The 25,285-nt window shown below is 37.5% G+C and overlaps 1 long non-coding RNA gene across 1 annotated transcript in view; it reads right to left on the minus strand.

The window, feature by feature from the left end:
• Positions 1-1,545: 1,545 nt before the first annotated feature.
• LOC135325014 (uncharacterized) overlaps positions 1,546-25,285 on the minus strand; it is a 50,669-nt gene continuing 26,929 nt past the window's right edge. The window contains exons 2-3 of the long non-coding RNA XR_010386236.1: positions 4,034-4,147; positions 1,546-1,819 (exon numbers count right to left, since the gene is read on the minus strand). This is a non-coding gene — a long non-coding RNA (uncharacterized LOC135325014). The remainder of the gene's footprint in view (positions 1,820-4,033; positions 4,148-25,285) is intronic.

Below are 25,285 nucleotides of genomic sequence, written 5' to 3' on the forward strand. Positions count from 1 at the left end.
ACAGTCAATACTGTGTAGTCATAACAGCATATACAGCAAAACCTCTCTCTGTGGCAAAAACCCTATATTCAGCTGCATGCTTTATGCCTGAATTGTACGTAAGCTTGCTAATTTAAAGCTAACGGTGCTTAATTCTACAGAACAAGTGTAGTCCACCAATGTGAGAAAGAACTAAAGGTATTTTGAGCAGAACGTAAACATTATTATATGTTCAATTTTACTTTTTTTTATATGTAAGTGAAATGATACATAAAAGCACAAAACTCAGCATGGGTCTCTGTGCTCTGCAGATAAACCAAAGTGCTGAAGCAAGGCTATACAGAATGGGAAACGATGCCAATGCAGTGCCAGACTGTGCTCACAGACTGGACTTTGCAATAAACTTTCAGGACTTTTCTGGCTTTTCCAGAGAACTGGGAGCCAAGACAGCTATTTTCTGTGAACTGATCAACCTCTATTCTTTTCATATGTCACCTCTTCTTACCCATCACAAATTCCTTTTGAGGCTTTACATTGACCAAAATCATGAAGAGTTCTTCTGCGACTGACCATTTGTTCTATGCTATTTAATATCTTTGTTAATGACAAATATATATTTATGCATATATAAAAATCACTAATTGAGTTTGCAGCTAACACAAAAGAAAAAAACAGACAAATAGGAGAAAACAGAAAGGACACAGCATTCCTACAGAACAACCTGGAAAAGCTTGTGATAAGATAAAATATATAGCTATACGTCTAGGAAAGAAAGCTGTAAGCAATATTTACTGGCCAAAAGACTTTTCCTGGTGCAAGTAGTACTTAGGACAGTGCTGAATAATCTGTCTGATAAGGTACTCCAAAGTGTCACTTAGGGCTATGTCGTTAGATTATAGAGTATTATAGAACAAAATTAAGGATATTCCATTCTCTCTGTGCTTGGTGCCAGTGCTTGCTTGGTAGCAGAATATTACATCAAGTTCTACCATTCATTCTACATCCCATTTGTGGACAGTGAAAGGATTGCACTGTATTCACCATAAATAATATTAAAAAAATTAAATCAATTTTTCTTTTCTTCCTAAATGTATGTTTTATCTGACCACACAGATGAAAGAGAAATTAATTACAGAATGTCCTTGTGTTATGCTAACTACAGTGATCTCTTCTGTTCTTTAAACATGGAAAACTATAAATATTTTTCCCTGGTACGGACCACTTACCCATCTCCAAAGCAGAAGTGACCAAATCACAATAATGTTCTCTACTCCACGCCAGCTAAATCCAGCGTCTAATACAGTACCATCCTATAAAAGCTTTGAATAACTGGCAAACCATGGATCTCTCGGCCAGGATCTGAGATACTTCCTCTTTCACTTGCCTATTTTATACCAGATAGACAGACAGAACAGCTAAAGTCCATGGAACAATCTGATCCATTTGCTTATGAAAAAGAACCTGCTGTTGTAATGCTCTTAGATGAACACTGTATGTTGTATTGGTAGGAAATACAAGCCTAAGACAACCTTTGTACACTCCGTTCTTATACCTACCTGCCAACAGACTTTATGAGCTTTATGTCAGTTCTGGCTCTTGCAATGTACCTAACACCCACGGCTTACCCTCGCCTGCTCTTTTAGCTCTCAACACCAGTTCAGGCTATTTAAGACTTGAACACCTTCAGTGCTACACTGACATACTTCTGATGAAGAAAGGGCAGAGAACTGTATGTTTGGTTGTTTAGGCGATCTGTGTTTTTCTGCTGTTGTAAACTGCTGCTGTAGATCAGTGATCAGTTCCAGGGTAGTGCCTCTAGACCACATGCAGGAGGAAATGCCTGAAAAAAAGAAGTCAATTAGATAAATAAAAGTGATCCTGGTGAATTTAAGAACAGGCCATTCCCCAAGGTGTATCTTATAGTGGTTACTAGAGAAGGTAACCAATGATATTCTAAGAAGACCATTCCTATCTAAAGGAAGGGGAAAAGCCTTTTTTCCCCCTATTTTCCTACCAAGTCCACATTCAATGAAAGCAATCAATACTCGCAGAATGTGCGCAAGAATAGACTTGTGCAGGCATGAAATGGTAAGAGACCGTCAATTGCTGAGTTTACCCCCATTCCTTTTCAGCTTCCAGAAAAAATGCACAAAAGGAAGGATCAAGCTGGAGTACAGGTGGTTCCGCACAAATATGAGTCCCTCGATCAGTATATTAAATATCTAGACTATCTTCAAAATAGTCTAATCACTGATGGTCATCACAAGAAAAAAATACAAAATATTTCCTGCTTTCCACTCATCTAACAATTACTGACTTGCTAGTACTGTTTAGCCCACACACTACTGAATATAGCAGCTGCAGGGGATTCAGGCTTGAAAATTCTGCCACTGCTGGAATGCCTAGATTGAACACTGAGTTGGGGAAACACCCCCCAAGTGCTCAAGACTTGCTACAGCAGCTCGCAAAAGTTTGCAATTCTCATTGGGGTTCACTGTAAAAAGTGGCAAAGAAATTTCATCTGAACCTTAGCCTTAATTTCTTCTTGCTCAGCAGAAGTACAAAACAAAATTACATTCTTCATTTACCTCCAGCCCATACACACACCAACCATTAGGTCTAGCAATGCTGCCGGCTAAAAAGGACCAGGCTTTTGTCTCATAGAGACTTGCTGCCCTATGAGGTAGCAGTGAGTCTCACAAGAAGCCATTGCAGAAATGGCATGCACCAAGCTGTACAAAGCTTGAGGCACCAGTTTCTCTTTAATTCCATTTTCATGACGTGGTCATGAGCCCTTGAATTGACTTGCAATGGCCTGGGGCTGTCACCCAGGCAAGTGAGGGATACCTGTACTCTGTTTTGGCCAGTCTTATTTCCTGAAGAATGATGGTGTGTCTAAAAACTGAGAACAAATTATGTCTCATTTGTTCTGTAAGATCATGCTGGCAACCACCTTTCACACCCCCTCTGCCTCTGTAAGCTATATATACCTCAACTGAGATATATAGGCACTGAATAAATATAAAGATATATATGTACATGTATAATAATATATATGCAGACACAAAAATGAACAAGAGCTCATGTCTGTGCCTCATCCACAATGCAGAGTGCATAAGGAGCTGAGTGCCTCTTACTGCTGTGTGAAGGGACTAATTTAACACTACTGAAAGAGGATATCAGGAAATGTCTCAGCACAACCACTCCTGGAAACCAGCTCTGCGTTCTTTCAAGCTTTGCTCATTGACAGGCTGGCTAGGTTTGGCTTGTGCGATTCAATATGAGATCACTGATTGAATGGGTTCAGCAGCTGATGATAAATCATATGTATCCTGAGTCCAGAAAGTGGGTGTCTGAGCAACTCTACTCAGGCTCATGTTGACACACAGGGGAGACATTCAGGATGTAGCTGGATGTGAACCGATTTACACAGAAACATCCTTAACACTATGCAGTAATGTCCACTAATGGTTTGCGGGCAAAACTTTATTATAAATGGCAAATCATTATTGCCTCCTTTGGTATTCGATGTAATAACATTTATCATGTTGAATTATTTTGGTATTCATGGGGACTTCAGATGTAATTCCATAGGAATTACTGTTAGAATGAATGCCCACTAAATTACAATGGAATTAATACGAAATTAGATATTACAGTAACATTATTATCAAAAGAGGTCATTCTGATTGATGTGCTGTTAAAATGAGGATACCAAAAGGAATTACAGTCAGACCTGATTAATCCAAATCAGTTTGCAGACTCCATTTTTATGCAGTTTACAACACATTTTTGAACTGATAAATCAGCCAGAAGTACAACTAAGGAGGTGCAGACCACTGCCAAGGTTTTCAGAAAGCTTCACTTTGATGTACTGTGGAATGGGATATTCAAGAAGCCAAACATACTCTTAACACCTAAACCAGTTAATGGAAAATAATAATTATTCCTATCTTTCATTTGAATAATGGAAAGTGTTTTATGTCTCTTGGTTTCAGGAGGGAGGCAAAAGCATTGCTATTCTGTTGTGTCTTCTGGAATAAATATTATTTACCTAGTTTCCTATCAGTATATGCTGAATTCAGTGATCCAGCAGGTCTCTTCCAGTCTTACATTCCCAATTTTTCTGCCACAAAGTTATGAAAGGTGTATGATCTTCTGTTTCATTCTACAAAGAGAATAGGAACAAATAAATGAGCCATCAGTCCACCAGCAGACAACCGGGACAGGTGGGCTGGATGCAGATCTGCAAAGATATTTAAGCTTTCAACTTCAGTTTCACATCATTGAGAGTGAGTCACATCATTGGCACCTATGTTTTACACCTAACTCTTTTTTGAGCTCAGCTCTTAGCTCCTCAAATGCCACAGCTGTCGGCCTGTTCTTCGTTTACCAGGCGCTAGTAGCCTGGTAGCCTGGTACCATACCAGTAGCTTTCAACCATACCCTGGTTGAAAGACATAGTCATCCCTGAATGAAGCTAGTGTTGTACACTGATGGAAAAAACATACTTATTGCCAGCTACACTTGTCCCATTGTAGTCATCATAAGGTACTTGTCAGGAAATGGTGGATTTGAACCAAGAAAGCTAATAAGAAAATTAGACTTGCTGCTCTGAAAGCTGATCTGAGCATTTTATTTAATAACAACAATAGATTAATCCTTATGAATATGAACCATTTATATATTTGGTCCACATCACTCCCTGCCTTCCACTGATTTTGGATGGGATTTTTTCTTTTTTGGGATCACCCAAAAAGAAGCTACTTTGTCTAAAGTTTCTTCTCATGGAAATATATTAAGGACAATTACAGGAGAAAATACTAATATTTCAGTGCTCTGAAATTATAGTATAAGTTACGTCTTTGTCAGAAAACACATATAAGCAATTGTATCATGAATAGCCTATGTATAAAAAAAACTGTAAGGTGGGGGGGGGGGGGAAGAGAGCTTTAACCACAGCTTTTTATGCTGACAAATGACTCCTTTGAGCAAAGATTTGTGGCATGGAGATGAGAGAAAACGCATATACTGCAAAATATACAGATGGCAGAAGACATTTTTAAGCTCTAATTATGCCAGGTGTCTTATACTTTGATTATCTTTATCTGTCCAGCCACTGAATTAGGGGTTAATTAGTGAGAGCAAATAAGCACTTTTCAACGAAGTGCCCCATCATTGCTGTTTCAGCTGATCAGCACTGTAGCAGAAAGAAAAATTAACTGGCTCAGGTTGGAAAAGACTGAAATATTCCCTGTTTATTGTTAGGAATTCAATTGCCTCACAAAACTGCATGTCTCTTAGACTGAGACAACTCAGGAAATCCTGCTTTTGTTCCACATGGCTAAAGCCCATTTCCAGAACAAATAACTGCACAAAGTATTGGGGTTCCCTAGCAAGTGGAAGCAAGTCTCAATATCTCATAGCCTAAATGGTGACAGATAAGCAGGTGCTACTCCTTCCTTTTTCCTCTCTCATTCAGTATATGATATAGTCCAGATATAATCTCTTTCTGGGACTTGCCCTATTTTAAAACTTTTTTCTATTTTTTCTATTTTTTTTAAGCAGAGTTTCTATCTCCATTTTTCCTTGCTGGTTTCTCCATCCTGTGTTTTCTCAAGATGAAAAAAATCTGCATTTGTAGATCTGAGAACATAAAATCTGACCTTGAAGATAACAGCAGTATGGCCCTTTATTGTTCTTACATAGCTAAAAACTCATGTCTAAAAACTCATGTCCTCTTACTTTCTCATTATAGAAAGCTGAATTATATTCCTGACAAATGTACAAGAGTGTTGGGCTGACTGTGCCCTGAGTAGAGGACAAGTGGACTTGCACAGATGTAGGCATTGCCTGACTGCAACTATTCCAGCTCTGCTGTTTGCTGACCTTACACAGTGTGGTAACACATAGGGACAGCTAGTGAGAGAGAAGTACATACAGTTTTGCTGTAGTGACCCCCTGTTTCATCTTTCCTTTCTCTCATTTTTTTTCCACTAGGAAGGAACAAAACTTTAAATATTCAAAAAATACTTTAAATATGCAGAAAAGTAAGACAATGCATCCCTTTTTCAAAAACAATGAAAATATGATTTTTTTCTCAATAATGCAAATGTTGCTTATTTCTTTTGGAATGGTTTGTAATAAAAATAAATGTAAATAATCAAGTTTAAGATTTATCTCATGTAACTACCACTATGTAAGAGTTAGACATAGAGATTTAAGGCTCAGTTCAGTCACCTGAACACAGGTGCTTAGTATCATCTGACACTACACAGGACCTGAGGGTAACCTCTGCTGTTTTAAATCAGCAGCTAGAGACCAGGCAAGTTTCTGCAGACCATCTTGGATAGCTCTGGATGCCTATGCTGAGGCAGGTTAATCAAGCCTTCATTCCACTGGCTATAATTGGAAATTAAATGTCTAGCTCACACATGGACACATAGAGTGTAGGCACCTAAACTGAGGTATTTGAATCTGGAGCTGGTTCCCAACCATTAGTTTGGGGTGGCTAACTGTAAAGAGATAAACTGCATCTAGAGTAATGATAGAATATTTTATACCAATCCTGAAAAAATCTTTAGTAGGATGTCCTCAATAGCACCAAATTCACATCTGTTGTGTGAGATGACAGTAGTAGGTATACTGCTTCCTTTCTTTCACAGAAAAATCTTTTAGGGGTTTTTACAAGTGTGTGAAATCTGTACGGCCCTGTAGAAAGACTTCTTGAGAAGTTTATAGTCTGATTTTCATTTGAATTTATATAATTTCTGGTAAACTGAACATCTTTAACACATCATTATGAAATGTCTGCAAAAGACCTTTAATGTAAATGAGAATATGGTCCTTAAATTATATATAGAATTATGAAACCATAGAGTGTAATAAAAGAATTAAACTCCTATTTTAAAATTCTTTTTGTTCATTTAAAAATCCTCATTAAGGTTATAGTTCACTACATCTCTATAGTATTTTTTCATAGTAGCTAATCTTTTTGCTCTAAGCAAAAACATACCCTCAAATACTTTCATGTATAGTTTAAGGTTTATTTTGTTAATAATAAAAATAAAGATTCAAATAAAGTAAAGTAATGAAGAATGATATTTATTTTCTAAACCTATGTGCAGATAAAATGATCTATTAAATACAGAAAGGTTTAATTTGCTACTAAATTCTATAGATTATTAATGGGCTGTTTTTTGTTTGCTTTGTATTAGGAAATTCTGCTGTATTTCTACAGAAACCTATTAGGTTTGTCCCCATTAAATTATGTAGCAACTTTCAGGAATCATTTGTAGATTATGTTCAAATGTATAAAGGTTTATATAAGGGATAGATAATGCATAACTGAGATGAAAGCTATACTCCTTGATTCAATAATTTTGTACTTTGAAATTAACTTCTTATTTCAAATCCAGCAAATAACATCCAGTTGTATATTCCTGCCTGCAAAAATAAATAAATAAATAAATAAATAAATAAATAGAAGTAATACTACTATTCCTCAAGAATACATAAGGCCAAGGATGGCTTTTTTTTGAGCCATTTATCTTCCTGCTCTTTGATCACCTCTCTGGATCATAGCAGGGTTTGGGAGCTTATTTGCAGACATTTGGTTTGTAGGAATAGCAAAAAGGAAGGCATTATTCTGTGCCCTCTGACTTATGCAAATTCCTGTCTCACAGCAGATGGGAAGCATGCCCCAAAGTTTGTCAACAAAAAGAAAGGAGAGAGATAAAAATTCTTATAGGTCATGCTTCTGTATTTATCTGCAAAGCAGAGATTAATTCTTATTCACAACAAATCCTTCGTATAGAAGAGAAAAACAGTCTTCTGAACTTCTCTGTCAATTCAAAAGGATCCATAATACATATAGCAAATACAAACTGAATTATCATTTCCCCGGTTAGTCTTTACTGGCCAGGTCCATGAAGGTTCAAAGAAAGAAAATGTATTTCCAAAAATAAAACTCAAAAAATGAATCCTGTTTCAGGGCTACATTACTTCAATTCTTTCACAAACAAATATATATATATATATATATATAAGAAAGCAAATTAATCTTTTAAAATTATTTGATAATGACTAATGTCTCCAACCCTGAACCCTATGCCCACCATAGCAATAGAAAGTCATTAATGTCCAAAAAGCAGGACCCAGGCTTTGCCATTACAATTTGATGAACCCACAAAGGGTTCTTGGATCAAATGTCACGGGAGTGTTGCTACTGCTAAATAGTGAGGTGACCTGTTTCTCCTTCCTTCCTTCCCGGGGTGCAGACAGCTGTGCTGCCTACATCAGGCCATGTAACGGAGGAAACACTGTCCTGCAGTGAGCTACATGTGGTGGGAATGTCCTCTTTAGCCACAGCTGTGGTTTCTGCACTCCTGATGTGTCCACTGGACACCTGGGACAAAATAAGATGCTGATTCTTTTTGTTTTGTTTTGAACACCAGGACAGTCCCTGTATTCTGGGGCTGTCCTGGCCAAGCAATAACATCCAATCGTTATTGCTCACTACTGACTGGAGATCAGTGTCAGGATATAAGAAGCAGCTCTGGACCTCAATGCAGTCTCGACACAGTGGCTTTTTTATCCTTTATTTACTTATGGTCTGTTTGATGAACTTCATCTAGGCCATGCCAGGTATCTGAACTATGTTTATTAAAGCCAGGCAGGAGATTTTTAATATATTACAGCGTGTGCTTTAAAAATACCTTTGGTGGTCTGTGTTTGTGCTTCTCCTAGCATAGGTGGGCTGTGCTTCTGCCTCTCAGCTGCCAAATCTGGTACCATAAGGCACTTAAGCCTCGCTGGGTTTGTCTGATTGTTTTTTCAAATGGACATATATTTCAGTTAATCCATGAGTCTTTTCACCTTTAATAAAAACGATGACTTGACTCATCTTCCTTGAAGAAAACAGAAATCAAAAAACTTTTGGGTCTATTTCTGGGAATGTTTAATCTAAATGTCTCTTCTAACAAAGTGGCCTTTTATTATTATGGTTTCCACAAAATTATATTTGAAAAAAAAGACTGTGATATTATTTTTCATTTATAAGATTATAAAAAGTCTCTCAAGTACTTAATTATTTCTATTTTGAACCAAGTGAAGTAAATAGAAAAAAGCTTCAGAGTTTTTCTTTAAAACATATTAATTTGAAGGATTTTTTTTGTTTTTAATCCACCTCTAATTAGCAAAACGTATTCTCTGTTGCCAAGTGCAACACAGAGCAGAACTGCAAGGCCTCTGTGAGTTACTCAGAATAAGTTTAAATAGACTGTCATAATAAACAGATGCGATTGCACATCAAAAGCTTAGAGCAAAACCAATGATTTTCTATACCATTTCACCAGATAATAGGTTTGATTCAAAAAGCCTGCATGAAATTGGTTTCACTCCTACCTATCCGGAACCAGTTATTTGAATAAAAAGACCAGTTTTACCAGTTAACTATCCCTCTAGCATTTTGGAATAGAGAAGTGAGCCCATTTTTCACTACCTGTAACAAAGCTACTTTTAGAAATGAAAAAAACCTGCGCTGAACATTGAGGTGATAATTCTGCCTCTAATACTCATCTGATCCCTTTTACTGTTTCAGAAAAGTTATAAAAAAGAAATCATTCTCTATTCACTTCTATATATTTTTAAAGGAAATGCTACATAACCCCTACATTTCCACACCTGGTGAAGGACACACTGGCTGCCTTGGTATGGGATGTAACTTTGCTTTGTGTCAACATATACATGCCAAGTGTGGTATGTGTGCATGTTAGTGGCAAATACTGCTTATGATGAATTAGTGTGTGGAAAGAGTAGGTGCTTTGCATATCTGTATGGTGGTAAATGATTAGATACTATGTAGAGGGCTCAGATAACGTTTGTGGGAACTACACGAATGAAAAGTGCAGTTCTACCTTGGTATTTGGTGCTTAGTTTCAGCTATTGGGGGAAAAAGGTCAAATATTTTCTGATTGAAGCATTTAGACTCTTCATCCCTCAGTGTTTCATATTGGAACATAGCTTTGAAAGATGTGTTTAAAATTTGAACAGAACATTTTGTTCAGCATGTAATGAATGTTTCTCCTTAAAATATGCATTTCATTGGAGAAATTTCTTTTCCTCTTCAGTTTTTCATAATTCCCATGCTAAAACATCAATTAATTTGTATGTGCAAAGTTTTCAGCATCTTCTCTGGATACTGGCAAAGGGGCTGAAATACCAGAGGATTTCGTTTCTGACCAGGACCATTTAATCTAGCACAGGCTGTAGGAAACACAAGTCCCACAAATACTCATTCATCTCCACCATAACCCATAGCAGAAAAGGATAGGTGGGGTCATACAGAAAGGTAAACCTGTTTTAGATAAAATAAAAAGCACCAAAAAGAATAGATGGGTTTACTAAAAGAGCTGCATGATTTAGGATAAATTTCCCCTCAGAAGTCAAAGGACAGGTGCTTTCAAACCCAGATACATGATTTTGAATATTTATTCAATTAAAATAAAAGTAACAGCTGATTGAATTAATTTCAATCCTTGCATTTTCTAGCTTCATTGGGATTAAAAAGAGAAAGAACTGCTCATAAGAGAGATCTGCTGTGTGCTATTTATTTCCTTACTAGCATTTTTGCAAGAACACTTCTAGCAATGTCCAGCGGAGCTTTGCAGATCCAAGTGCTCTGAGATGACTTCTGAAGGACCTCATGTATTTCTGGCCCAATATCCAATGAGGTCAAATTGCTGAACATATTGAGTGTTTACCTGTTATGAGCTAAAGCGCCCTGAAGGCAGATTTCAAAGTGGTATATAGAACAGAAGGCAAGATAAAAAATAAAAACAAACTGCTTAAAAATCATAATTAATGTAGAGAGACTACAGAGCCTCATAATTTCCGACGGCTTGAACAGCTTTGCTAAATCCAACATTCTTGTAAGTGAAAGGAATGGATTAAATTCACTTCTGTCCTTTTTCAGGACTGAAATTGGCTTCTTGCTCAGAATACAAAAAAAAACAGGGAAGCAGAGCTTTTTTTCAGGTCTACATCTTTTTTACAGGTATCAAAATATGGGCAAATCTTTCTAGCATTTATTGCATTGTGATTAGAACTAGTAAGAAAACTCCCTTCCTTCTGTGGAAAATGCTGACTTTTAGCAGAGAAAGGAAAAAAAAATGTTCACCAAAACCTGAAGATATTTTGCTTTCATAATATGGCCATGGTGCCACATACATTTGGGTATCTCATGCTTTTATTGTCTTCCACCACTAGAATTCAGACATAGACATTTTTCCTACCTAAGCAGGGTAGATGCTGTATTTAATAGACCTCTTCAGGGCACCATATCATGTGGCCGGAAGACATACCAAATGCAGTATTTTAAGATCACAAAGCTCCTGAACTGTAACCCCATGAGCCATAAGATACCATTTCTGAATCAAATATTTATCCGGGTGGCCTAGGTATCCTTCATCTTGCTTGCAGTACAGGCTGGACTAGATATCTCCAGATCTCTTCCAGGTCTACATTCCTATGATTTTATTTCTTCGGAGTTTTTCAGCAAAACAATATAAATCAAAAAACAAAACAAAACAAACACTCCCCTCAAACAAACAAAAAAAAAAGCATTTGCAGGTGGACGAGGTATTTTATAAAAAAATACTTTGTTTTCCAATAACCAGTTTTTCATTCAAAAATGAAATCATTGCACTAGAACTAATGGTAATGCCAGAACATCTTGGTGAAACCTACAGCTCAGATGATACAATGCAAATTTAGAGAGAAGGAACATAAAATCTACTAGACAGCAGTAAGAAGATCACAAAACATTGTTCTGAGCCCCCAGTCCAATGCTGGAGAATTAATGGTCAACCTTTCTGATGAAGAGTCTTGCAAATTACTCCACCTGGGAATTTTTGTTTTGTAAGGTTTCCTGTAAGTGCTCAAATAATACACCAATATTAAAGGTTATGAAAGTTGCATATGTAGGTATACATATAAATATATATACCTACATACATATAATCCTCTGTGATCTGCTGTGAGAAACTAGAGGTGCCCCAGAGGTCAGACATTTTCCTTTGAAGGGAATAGTTGGCTCATCTTTTTGTGAATGTGTAAAATCTTTTTTTTTTTTTTTTTTTTTTTTTTTTTTTTTATGGGTAATGGCTATAATCCTTGTCTTCCACATCACTGTTATTCACCCTGTTTCCCTAGACACATTTAGTTAAATGGCTATCAACAGCAGACGATTAACATAAGGGGACAAGGGGATGAGTCAAAACATAAATCAGACAATAATGCTGTCTTCAGCAGAGAAGAGAGTATCGACCAGCATGACAGCTTTTGCAAACTAATTAGCAAAGCAACATTCCAGTGTAATTGTGAAACAAGCAATATCTTTTTCCCCCTTTGCTACTTTAGTTAATGGCCATATATTAAAAAACAGGGAAAGGACAAAAGTAATAATAGTAATAATCCCAAGCGTGAAAGCAGCCGAAACAGTAATTCAGTTTCATTGACATTGTTCTTGTTTATAGCTTCCATCTGCCATAAACAAATGATGCAAGAAGTTGGAATTGCTTCCCTGGCCTCTTAACCCCTCCAACCCTCCTTTCCTTCCGGGTTCTTCCACTTTTTTTTTTTTCCTCCTGGCTTCTGAGGAACTATGGTTTATGCAGTCACAATATATCTGTGGTTGTCTGTCTTCAGGTAAGAAATTTTTAATGTGTTGACTAATTATAACTAGATATCCTAGGGTAGATAGATGGGGACAGAAGTGAATCAAGTAGGTGCATTTCTATGTGTTTAATGAAAAGAAAGGGCCAGATAGAAGAGACATCATGCTAGTGGTCTCCCAAATAGGAAAACTATTAAGTTCAAACTCTGCTAGATGGCAAAAAGATTGAGACAGAATAAAAAAGCCTGGCTTCATTAGTGCTACTTTACTATTTTTTCCCAACAGTAACAGTGGTCCCCCAGTCCAGACATGAATGTATCAATGCTTCTCACTCCAGTGCTGGCCTGATACACAGATCAGGACTGAATGCCATGTAAAGTATGACTGCAGATGGGGTTATACAACATTGTTCCAGCACAGGTTTCAGTTCAGGAATACAACCAAAGCAAGGGTCATGATCTCCAGCCATCACACACAGGAGACATTGCCACATCTGAAGCATGACATTAAAGCAGTGAGGAGAACAGATAAGAAGCTGTATTTGGTGTACATTGTAACACCTACTTTCAACATCGGGGTTGCTTGCATATTAGAGATATTCGTAGATGTCCTGAATATGCTTCAGTTCTGGTTTTAATATACAAGCAAAGCAATTTGGTTTCTGGTGGACTTTAAATTTGGGCCAATGCAAGAACTGTGAAAACATGCACAGTGAAAACATGCATGAAAACATTTATAAATAAAGTATTTAACATTTGTAAATATATTTATATTTATTTATAATTATATTTATAATTTATATTATAATTTAAATTATAATTTATAATTTTAATTTATATTTATATATACTTATAATATAAATATATTTATATATTTAACATTTATAAATACAAACATTTATAAATAAAGTACGTGTTTCTAAGGTCTGATGCACTGTATGGACATGGGGGCTGAATTTGGAATGGAGGTTCCACTTCTGGGAAGACTTACACATGCTCTGCTGACATGAACAGGACCATGACCCATGTCTGTGAGTACTGTGGTTAGTAAGCTTTAGCAAGCAACAAAAGAACGTGCACAGTTCAGTTGCATACTGGTCTTTGGTTTGGACATGAGATTTTCTTGGGATCTATAATTTTGGATGGGTTTATCTACAAGGAACATGAGAAATATATCATATTTAATGGCACTGGGCCCCTGAGGATCCTGAAATTCAAAAAACTACCTAAAACTGAAATCATTATTCATGTGAGTAGCTATTACTCTGAATAATATCAAATGGGAATACTTGTCTGTGCAGTGAGTATTTCCACCTTCCAAGCAAAATACAAGATAATTAGAATTGTTCTGGTAAATACAGCTACTCTAGCAAGAATTCTGATGGCTTAAGTTAGGCAACTTCAACCCTTGTGTGAGTGTGTATCAGAAGTTTCATTGTCATGCCATCCCTTACTCTGACTTTAAGCAGGCATTTTCATTTTTACAAAATAAAATGTGGCAAGTATTAGTTAGCATACATATGAAAAAGAGTGTCTAGATTCATTCTTGAAATTAGGAACATTTTATTACTTCCAAGTTAAGTCACAGTTCTAATATTCATAAATTGACAACTGACAGTCTCTAGCAGTAATAAATGACACAAGGAAGTGGCTGAAGACATAGAGCCTCAGAATATGAATGCTGCTCTATTTTAATTATTTTTGATAAGAATACTATTTTTATGACATGAAAAAAAGTTTATTTTTCAGCCAGCTGAAAAACTCTGATAAAAACATAATGGACAGATCATCAATTAATATAAGTTGGCGTAACTCCACAGATATTAAGAAAACTTAGCCAGTTTATACCAGTTGAAAATCTTTTCCTAAAATGTAAATACATTCAATTATTGTGCAGAACAAAGAAAATAACATTGTCTCTTTATAAATACATTTATTACAGTTTTCTAATCACACACCAGATTTAATAGCAGTACAGTCACAGCTAGATTTATCATCCACTCCCAAATTACAAGCTATAATGCTACATTAACATGTTTTTTATTTCAGAGATTCTAAAAATTATATTATTTCAAGATTTTAAAAAAGAAACGTATTAACTTCCTCCTTAATTAGTTAAATGAATTTTCCAGGCAATTCAACTTGATAATGAGAAAAACATGGCTTTGTATCCATTTGCATCAACTCCCTGGATTAACATGCTCATAACCTCTTTTCCCAAAAAATGTTTCTGTCACACCGGAGCTATCCATAGACCTGGAAACATCATCTAAAACACTTCAGGAATAAGCAAAACTTGTGTTGCTGTCAACCTTTCTTTTCCCCTGTACCTTTTGTTATTGTACTTTTTAATCCCTGTGGAATCTTCCTGCTCCATGTCTGACCAAAGGGTGAATTTCTGTCCTGAAAAGTACGTGGCCCTCAGCAAAATAAAATGCTGTCCCTAACAGCAAAGGCATCAAAAGTGAAAAGATGTGTATTGTCCTTGTGCTGCTCTAAGCTTTTCACAAAAGCAGCACTGCTTGGGATAAGGTTTTCTTTTGGGGCAAAATCTGATTAATTTACACACATCAAATAACACTGTACCTCAGCAGAGGTATCAAAGACTTTGTTAGGACCAGGCCTGTCACACCTGGCCCACTGAGTCCACACCTATTACTCTATTTTTTCTTGCTTGTTTGTTATTATTTCCATATGGATGTCGATCAAGTAAAAGCTTGACTAAGTAAAACAGTTCATTTCACACTGGTCAGTGGAAAAATACTAGCTAGAAACATTATTCAGCTATTATTGACCTAGTTCCCCATTCAAACTTATGACCAAAAGATTCCATGTTGCTATACCAACCCATGACATCCTCGGCTCTTTCCAGTAGCTAAAGGATTTTATCTGGCTTACCTGATAATATCTGAGTCTGTAGGCATAGCTCTTCATGAGCACTGTCCTTATTGACAAGCCCTTTAAAGATCAGCATCTTATTCTCTGTGCAGGATCATGTCACTTCTCGATGTATATCAAAAATTATAAAGGTTGGTTTCATATCAAATTCACTGCACTATCAAATCCATTTTAACTAAGCTGGACAAAGGTCCTATTTAGCTAGTTTTGCAAAGAGAAATCATGCAAACCATCTTACAAAGCATCCGAAGGAAGCAGGCAGGAATCTTTGGAGAGTTATTGCAATAGAAGAAATAAAGATAAGAAAGAGGAAAGGGAAAGAGAGATGAAAGGTCTGATTTGGCTCACTTGGAAGTCCTTGGGAATTTTGCAGCTGACCTAACTGAGCCCTAAAGACCCATTTCACTGTGAAACTGTTGCAGTTTCCACAGGCTCTTTCAGTTAAAGATTTGCATGTACAGTATTTCCACTGAAAAAGGGAAGAATCACAGAAACACAGAACAGTTGAGTATGAAAGGGACATCTAGAGATCACCTCATCTAACTCCCTGCTCAGAACAGGGTCAGCTAGACCAGACTGCTCAGAACCATGTCCAGTCAGGTTCTGAGTACCTCTGAGAATACAGACTCGGAGACCTGTTCCAGTGTTCAATCACCCCCACAGTAAAAAACTTCTTTACAGGGAATTTCCGATATCAATTTGTGCCCATCACCTCTTCCCCTGTTACTGGGCCTCACTGAGAACAGTCTCAGCCTCAGCTCATATGTCAGATGCTCCAAACCCTAAATTGTCTTTGTGACCCTTTGCTGAACTTGCTCCAGTAGATCTTTCTCTCTCTTGCACTGGTGAGCCCAGAACTGGACACAGCACTCCAGATGTTGTCTCACCAGTGCTGAGTGAAGGGGGAAGATTACCTCACTCAACCTGTTGGCAATGCTCTGCCTAATGCAACCCAGGATGCTGCTGGCCTTCTTTGCCACAAGCACACATTGCTGGCTCATGTCCAACTTATTGTCTACCAGGAACCCCAGATTCTTCTCTGCAAAGCTGTTTTCTAGTTGGTTGGTCCCCACCTTGTAATGGTGCATAGGATTATTCCTCCCCAGGCACAGGACTTGGCATTTCCCTTTGTTGTCCTTAATGACATTCCTGTTGGTCCATTTCTGTTGGCAAACACACTTTTGCCCCACTTATTCAAGTGGATCCTGTCTCTTCCTAACAGTCCTTGATCTTCAAGGAGGGTCCCATGGTCATGAAAACCAAATCCCTGTTACCGACACCAGCTCTGCAACTGATGGTTGGCCTGCAGGATCCATCCAGCTCTCCTTATGCCCTTCCCCCTCACCAGCAGGACTTAGGAGAAAACCATCTGGGCTCCCATGCCCCTGACCATCGCTCCCAGAGCTGCATAGTCATGCTTGATATGCTTCAGGTCTCCCCTGGCAGTATTGTTGATGCCCATGTGGAAGAGCAGCAGAGGGCTTGTCTGAGGCCTAGATAAGCCTTGGCTGTCTCTCCATAGCATCCTTGATCCAAGCCCTGGCAAGCAGCAAACCTCTCTAGACGACAGGCCAGGTCAGCAGATGGGGGCCTCCGTCCTCCACAGCACGGAGCACTACTATCTCACTCACTGCTTCCTTCTGGTGCTGCTGTGAGGCTCAAGCTCTGCTGGCTCTGATGCATCAGATGGCAGGAATGTAGCATAAAGAAGCAAGACTTCACTCTAAACTTTCAATCTGTTATGAAAGCCAATTACAGTACAATTTTCAAAAGGGCTGAGGAAAGTTCCAGTGGAAACTGAACTCTCTCAGATTTTTTACTCTACTTTTTCAGGTTAGATACCACAAACCGTATGTGACTTGCCTGGAAAGTAAGACTTTATAACCTAAAACAAACCTCTCAATACTCACCTATAGATCAACATCTGCAAGTCTTCATGTAAAGCAGCTATTCAGCAAGAAACATAATGAAAAAGTAGTATTTCCTTAGTTCTTAGATGTGCTGTGGAAAATTTACAGTTGAAATCTATCAAAACAGTTATGAACTGAGATAATTTTGGAGACAGTATGGAAATGTCCCTTTAATATGAGTTATTTCAAACAGTGGAGGCAAATGAAGTTTCAGATGGAGAATGCACAACTGTAAATTAGCTCTTTTTTATTAAAAGGAACCAGAGATGAGAGAATAATTATTATCTAATCATTAGGTCTAAATTAAGACTGAAGAGAAGGAAAAAAGGTCACAGAACACATGACTAGTTCACACATGGGAATGGTGATGACATGTATTTCTGGTGAAAAGCTCTGAGGTAGCTTTAGTGCGTTGTAACAATCATTCATGAAGGAACTAGGAGGTAGAGGGCATTGTCTCTTCCTTACCTTATTGAAGATTAATCCCAGCAGTAAGATTTACTGAGAAGAAATCACTATGCCCAAGCAATTTAAATATGTCTATCTATATCTAATATATCCTGCTTGGTTGCATTTGCTATTTTATCATTCAAAGGCAGTGAAAAATCCAGATAGGTTCCCTAAGCTATGAGCATGTTCAGTAGCAGAATTTGTATGTATGTGTGTTTACACACACACACACACACACATATATATAGATATATATACATACATACGCTGTTCATAAAAACTGTTTTACTATCAGGCTCCTTCCAACAAAGTCTGTGCCCCTCACCAGTCTCACCAGGATGACTGCAGCCTTTCTCATGCTCTCAGCCATGTGCCGTTCATTCATACCCAGACTTGCTCAAACACTGGTTGTTCTCTCCAAGCACGGTGAGAAAAATGTACAGCTTACAGCCACCAGTACAAAGACAGAAAATGTCTCCTTAGTAACGACCTGCTCCTGCTCCTATGGTGTTGCAATTGATTATAGGAGGAGCCGGACTTGGTTCTCAATCCCTACTGGCCTGATATGCACATTGAATAACACAGAACAGATGGCTTCCCAGCCCTATTTATTAAAATAATACCAAAGGAATGCAACCTAATCTGCCTAATGGAAAAGGTTAACCGAGAAAGAAGTTTGACAACTGCAAAGTGAATAACAATATGAAAAAACAGGAAAATAACATAGCAGCAAAAGGTTGTTGTTTCTCCCTCTCATTCTTAAATAGCACATCAGCTGTCACCTCTCCTTATTCAGAATTCCTAAACCCCAAGAGATCCTCCTTACATGAGTAAATTAATTATTTAGTGAGTGATGGATTACATGACACAGAAGTAGCTAAAATGCCCCAAGGATTTGATGAAAGAGTAAAATCTGTGAAACCATCTTTGGATGAAGAGAGCATAAAATAGACCAGTTGTTTCTAAGCTTAGTCCCAAGTGAAGGCTAAAAAAGAAATGTTTCTTAGGGCAGTCCACTGTGTACAGTAGTTACTGTATTTTGGCATTTTATATTCAGATCAGATTTCTCCTTCATGTTCTGTTCCCAGAGGGATATTACTTTTATACTGAATAGAGTTTATCTGCTTGGGAGATAATGTCCAGAGTGAGTTGATGACTGTAAGATTTCTCACATGCTGTTCCAATTTCTATCTGGTTTGAAGAATGCACTCCTCATTTTGCTTGATCAAAATTATCAGTGAATTATGATTGTTTACACTTGATGTAAGTTACTATGTACATCCAAGAAGGAAGCCAAGCCAATATTAGGTTTTACCAGTTGCTTTGCTGTTGAGTCTGGTTAAGAAAAGGTATTATTTCCCTCGAGTAACTTCATTTCTGCATAAATAAAACCAACAGATTATAACACTGAGCATGTGCTATTCCAAATCACTTGAATGTCTCAAAGCTGTAAGAAAATTAGTTCCATGACACACAAAGCTGGGAGTATTTCTGGTCAAGATGACACTTTGTTTTTTTGTTTTTCTCAGTGTCCTGCAGAGCTGATCCTGACAACACAGGCTGATTGTGCCAAGAGCACCGAAGAAGCATGGGAGAAAACACTGAAACAGATGACTCTTCCCTGCTCAGTGCCGGGCTCAAGGACTCCAGTGTGCCTTTGGAGTCATACATATGGTGGGCTGGTAACTACTGTTTGGAAGAAGAGAGCAATCACTGAAAAACACCGATTAATACCTGCAGGTAATTACTCTGAGATCACTACAGGGCATGTCACTGAATGAGCAGAGCATTTAAGGAAAGTAACCACAGTCTTCCTGTAACTGGCAAGATCTTTCTGAGACCTGATGTGGGCAGAGAAGGAGAAGCATCTCTGGATAGAATATGAAAAGAAGCAGGAATGATACCAGTGACTTGGTAAGAAGTCTGGAAGAGGTCTGTGAAAGCAAAATCAAGAAGCTAGTGGCCTGTATGACTAAATTAAAATGGAGTATTCAGCTGGGCATATGCAAGATTTATTTTATTAAAAGTGAACTCTAGGAAAGGGAACAACATTTGATGATACTTGTGGAACAGCTGAAAGGAAATGGTGGTTGATGACTGCTGTAAATTGCCACTGACCTGGGATCAAAAACCGCGTCCTTGGCTCAGTTCCTCTCGGCACCACAAATTCCTCTGGAGCTCTACTGAGATCAGAGGTTCAGAATAAAGGATCCAAAATATGAAAACTGATGCATCCTAGAGTTAATTCCAGGTTCAGAAATTGAAACACTTTGTGTGACCTTGACGGTACAGAATATAGCAGAAAATGGGACAGATGGAATTGGTAGGTGACATTTTAGCAGGAAAGGCATCCCCAAGGTAGGGGGAAGGACATTTTGTATGATTCTAGTTCCACGAGAGCACGGGCAACTAAATATGTACTTTCAGGTCTGTCTAACTGGAATTAGAAGTGAAGGAATATTGTTCCATGCTAAAGTGATTCATTGATAAAATGTTTACTGCTAAGAAGAAAAAGGGAATCTTAATCAGAACTGTCCTTTCCAAAGTTTATTCTTATCTGTATGTCTCTTTATGTGGAGCCTGCATTGTTTTGTTGATGGTTTCTATAGGAATTAGCTGTGCGACAGCGTTAGGTAGTTCATTACCTCTTCATCATGATCAGTGGATAGCATGAAGAGATATTAGGAAGTCCTATCTGATGGTAGGACAGATGATGGTAATGTAATTGTTATTGTTTTTATTTCCTGTTAGCACAGAAATGTAACTTATATTTTGTCTCTTTTCTCAAAGAATAGGCTGGAATCCCAGCAGCATGCTCAGCTCTATCCTGTAAGGATGAAAGTTATATGGAAGAAAGACAGTTCTGGTGAATAGGGTATAGTGGAAGAAAAGCCTAATGATCTCCTGTCAGACTTTGCACCAGCAATGTTCTGCTAGCTGTTTACTTTTTTAATTTAAACAATGATCTGTTCTGGGATCTTAATACAGATGCATATATTTTTCACTAAAAGTCAGCAGTTATTTTCATGCCCTTACTTTCATATATAAGATATGAAAGCTAGTAAAAATAAAAAAGAGAGGAAAAAAAATAGCATTTTTTGCCCTAGTGAAATATCGCAACAAAACATTATGATCAGGTTAAGCCCTTCTACCTTGAATTGGACATGAATAATTCAAGCCTTCAAATTATTGCTCAGCCACATAACCTTGTCTGTCAGTCAGCAAAGGCTGTTCTTTCTGTCCCTTTCCAAATTTAATAGGTGTTGATACCCCTCCTCCACATTCTGCCTTTTCTGTCTGAGACGTAAATCTACATGGACATGCTGCTTAGCTGTGGTGACTTGCATCTTTGGGGGTCTCCACCTGAGAGAACTTTGTCTCTTCCTATTTAATCAGTGGCTATCAACAATCAAGATGCATGAAAGCTTTGCTGATTGTGCACTACCGAAATAATAATGAAACACCTCATTTGAGCTTGCTTCTTTCATGAAGAAAAATCCAACGTAAAATTCTCTGCATACTGTAACATCTCCAGATGACACCAATTGTAGTTGCAAAATACACAAAAGGAGATACACACCAGTTCATAAACACTTTCAAATGATTATCTGATTAGCTCTTTTGAAACACTGTTGAGGTCCAAAGAATAATAGTGATAAAGTGATCTTCTGATTTATCATTCTTCCAGATTTAGGTTTTGTACAAAGTGTAAGCAAGAAAAATAAATGAAATACAGAAAAAGGAATTCACATTTTCAGTATTTGCACTGGCTTAAACTGAAGTAAAAAATCTGATCCCATTTATGTGCTTGTGCACATAAACTAAATAAAATACCTACTTTTTGGCTCTTATAATGGGGTCCTGGCCCACAGCTGGGGTTCCTAGGCGCAAATGACATAGACACAACAGAGGACTTATCAAGAGTAATCTCTTGCATGTCAGAGCAAATTCACAAGAAATCAAAGGCAAGGTATCAAATCTGTACTACAAACTACACCCAGAAACAAGTGCTTACCTCTTCTATCTCTTTATGTTACAGTATATATAGCATGTGCTCAGATTTCTGCATATCAGCTTTAAAATTTCTTAACACAGTTATCTCCTCTTGCATTTATAGTGGCACAAAGACAGGAGGGAATACATCGAAATATGTAAGATTTCTGTGATTTTGGGTCACCAACCTGGAGATTTCAAGGGTCCTCCAGTTCATCTCATTCAGTGGAGCAACATGACAGAATAGATCTAGTTAGATTGGGGACACTTTTTAGATCTGCTTATCCCAAAGTTTAACAGAGTAGAGAAATACAAGCACTTTTTCCTTGTTTTAGGCAACAACAAATTCCAGATGAGCTAAATCCCGAAAGGTGACTCAGCTGCCTTTTCCTGATCCATTTAGGTCAGTTGTATACTGTCATTCCCACTATGAAACCTGCAATTCCTTCAGCACTGCAACCACAGAGTGGTTTGGCTCGTCAGACTCAATGTTGTACAGCAGCAAGGCCATCCTCACTGGCATGAAAACATGAAGTTTTTGTAGCTTCCCTTCACTGCTTTTACTGGCAAATAAAAAAGGAGACAATCTCTGTTACAAAATACTTCATAGCTCATTTAAAGATCCAACAGAATTATTAGGCCATAAATACGTGTTTAACTTATATTATATGACATGTAATAGAGGTTGTAAATTTATCAGGTTATTTGGAATCACTTTAAGTCAGAAATGTGGAGGTGAACAACATGGGAGAGTGAGTACAAAAGTAAAATGCTTGGCTTGAAGTCTGAACTCCTCAAAATTCTGCAAAGGACACGAGGAAAGAATAATAAAAGAAATTGTTTTTTCATGATCTTCTCACAAGTTGGTTAATGAAGATTAGCCAGATAATCTACAGACTTATGTTTTTAGTTTGGGACCATCTGTTAAGGAAAGTGTTATGTTCATCATGTCTTAATGTCTTCAAGTTCAAGCTGGGTGTTCTTTTGTAAGCTAAACTTTAATGAGATTTCAGGTTGACAACAGAAGACAAATGGGGTAAGTTTTTTGGGGGTTTTTTTGTTTTTTTTTTGTTTTTTTTGTTTTTTTACCTGTAGTCCTAGATAATCTTGTGATTCCCTTCTGGATTCAAAAATAATAATTTTGGAGTCCTAACCTTTGGAGTCCTTGATGTCACATGCAAGACTGCTAAGGCTGTTATCTAGGCTGTTAAATATTCTGGCTGAAAAGTGAAAACCAAAAGCTCCATCTGATCTCAGTGAGCCCACTTTATTCTTGAAGTAGCTTCTTACCCAGATACTAGACTGCCATGTTCAAGGCCAATGGAGTAGTCCACCTTTGCATTATTGACTGCAAACTCAGACTTTCAGTATAGACCTTTAGATTTATAGGCAATTCTCAAAGGAAAAAAAAATGCAGACTATGATATGGTACTGATGTCGTGTTTCTAAATGAGAAGAAAATGCTCAGTGTGTGTCTTTATAGATAAAACAGAAAAGCTCATCGCCATGCTTAAATAATAATGAGAGCGCTTCATTTTTGGTTTCTGCATGTCATGTTAGACCTGCAGATTTAACATGAGATGCAAGAGTGAATTTTCTCTAGAGAAACCAAGCTTTCTTTATGGCTTCTGATAATGTTCAAGGTGTAACTAAACGTAGACACTGTTGTCAAACAGCTGTCAAGGTGCTAGAAGCAATAAAAATTAGAAATCTGGAAGTTGAATTAGGAAAACAGCAACAACAGGTTACCTGCCTTTCTTTCTTTCTTTCTTTCTTTCTTTTTTTTTTTTTTTTACTTTGAGAATAGACAAGGGATCAAGGGAAATAATTTTGATTTGCATCTGAAAGAGTGGAAAAAGAAAAAGAGAAAAAACATAAAAACACAAAAAAGAGTAGAAAGACAGAGAAAGGAAAAATACAAAGAAATTTTGAAAGTGGGAGTAGGTAGTGGAAAAAAGGAATAGAACAAACATATTATCTGTATGACCCAACCAAATAACCCAGCTATATACCACAGAGCTTGCATAAAAGAAAAAATGTCCAAAAGGGGAAAAGTACAGGTAATGAAAGTATGGAAAGATTTACAGTTACTTGTGCAAAGTCACAGAAAAGCGTAGGGCAGAAATATAATGTAAAGCTAGTTCTTTTGTATATAAGAAACCCTCACACTAGCACAGCTTCCACAGTCTCTACTATTTCAAGAAAAAGTATAGAAAAAATGTTTTGTCAACAAATTCAGGCAGTGCACCAAAACAAGGAAAAAGCTAACAAAACCTCAGCTCCTGAGGAATCATCACCTTTCAATGAAAAGTAAAATCCTGGAATAAGGGAATGTTCTTGGACTGGAAAAATAAGCACTGGGAAGTCAGGAAACTACATCTCTGTAGTATCCAAATGTCTAGCAGAAATTCATGAATTTACCTGTGCAACCCCTCTGTGAGACAGGGCAGCATTTTTCATTCTCTTTGAATGTGATATTGAGATAAGCCGAAGGCAGTTTACACATGCACAACACCTTCTGAGGGCCTGTTTCAGACCAAGATAGATTAAAGGAGTTTCACTACTAACTTAATTGGGCTTTGAATCACCCTGTGTATCAGGAAATTGTCATAGCTTGATTTACATCAACTCAGACTACATCTGAGTTGGCCCCTAGAATACTAATCCTACCATCTTATGCTGTACAATAATTAAGAGAATACTGTAGGCCATTTCTATAATAATAAAGTCAAGTGCATCTGTGAACTTTTCTAAGCACTGAAATGCACCTGTTTATGATAACATACTGTTAGATTATTCTCTAGCATGAATCTGACCTTATTTTAAACCAGTACACTGCCAAAAGATTTTAAGGAGAGGAACAGTTTGGCAGTTAGACTGGCCAGGGACCCTTCCCAGTAGGTAGTTTGCATGCAGTTACCTGTTTTGGAGCCTAAGACAAATTAATGACCTTTCTGTTTGCTGGACCCAGCATGTTTGATTCACCTTTATAGACACAGACTAAAGACAATCGCATCTAACAGCAGAAGTCTGAATGTCTTGAAAGAAATGACAGCTCACAAAACAAGGCACCTGGTCATTTATGACTATATTGACTCTTTAGATGTTGTAAGACAGCTGTGAATCATCTTACCTAACTATACGTGTCTAAAAGCTGGTTATTTAAGCTAAGCCAGGAGTCTGGTGCTCTCCCTATTGTCACATGAAAGAAAGGCGTCTTGGGAGGGTGATTCATCTAAAGGGTAGTGCCTCTCTTTCTCCGTCACAGCTTCTCTTAGCATGCATTAGGTGAGATATCAGTCCATTATAAATAATATGAATACATTACTCCAAAGCACAGTTTTGTCCCTTTTCATTAAAACCTCTTCCTCTTTTAACAA

This window comes from Dromaius novaehollandiae, chromosome Z, assembly GCF_036370855.1.
Source record: "Dromaius novaehollandiae isolate bDroNov1 chromosome Z, bDroNov1.hap1, whole genome shotgun sequence".
NCBI classification, from domain to species: Eukaryota; Metazoa; Chordata; class Aves; order Casuariiformes; family Dromaiidae; genus Dromaius; species Dromaius novaehollandiae.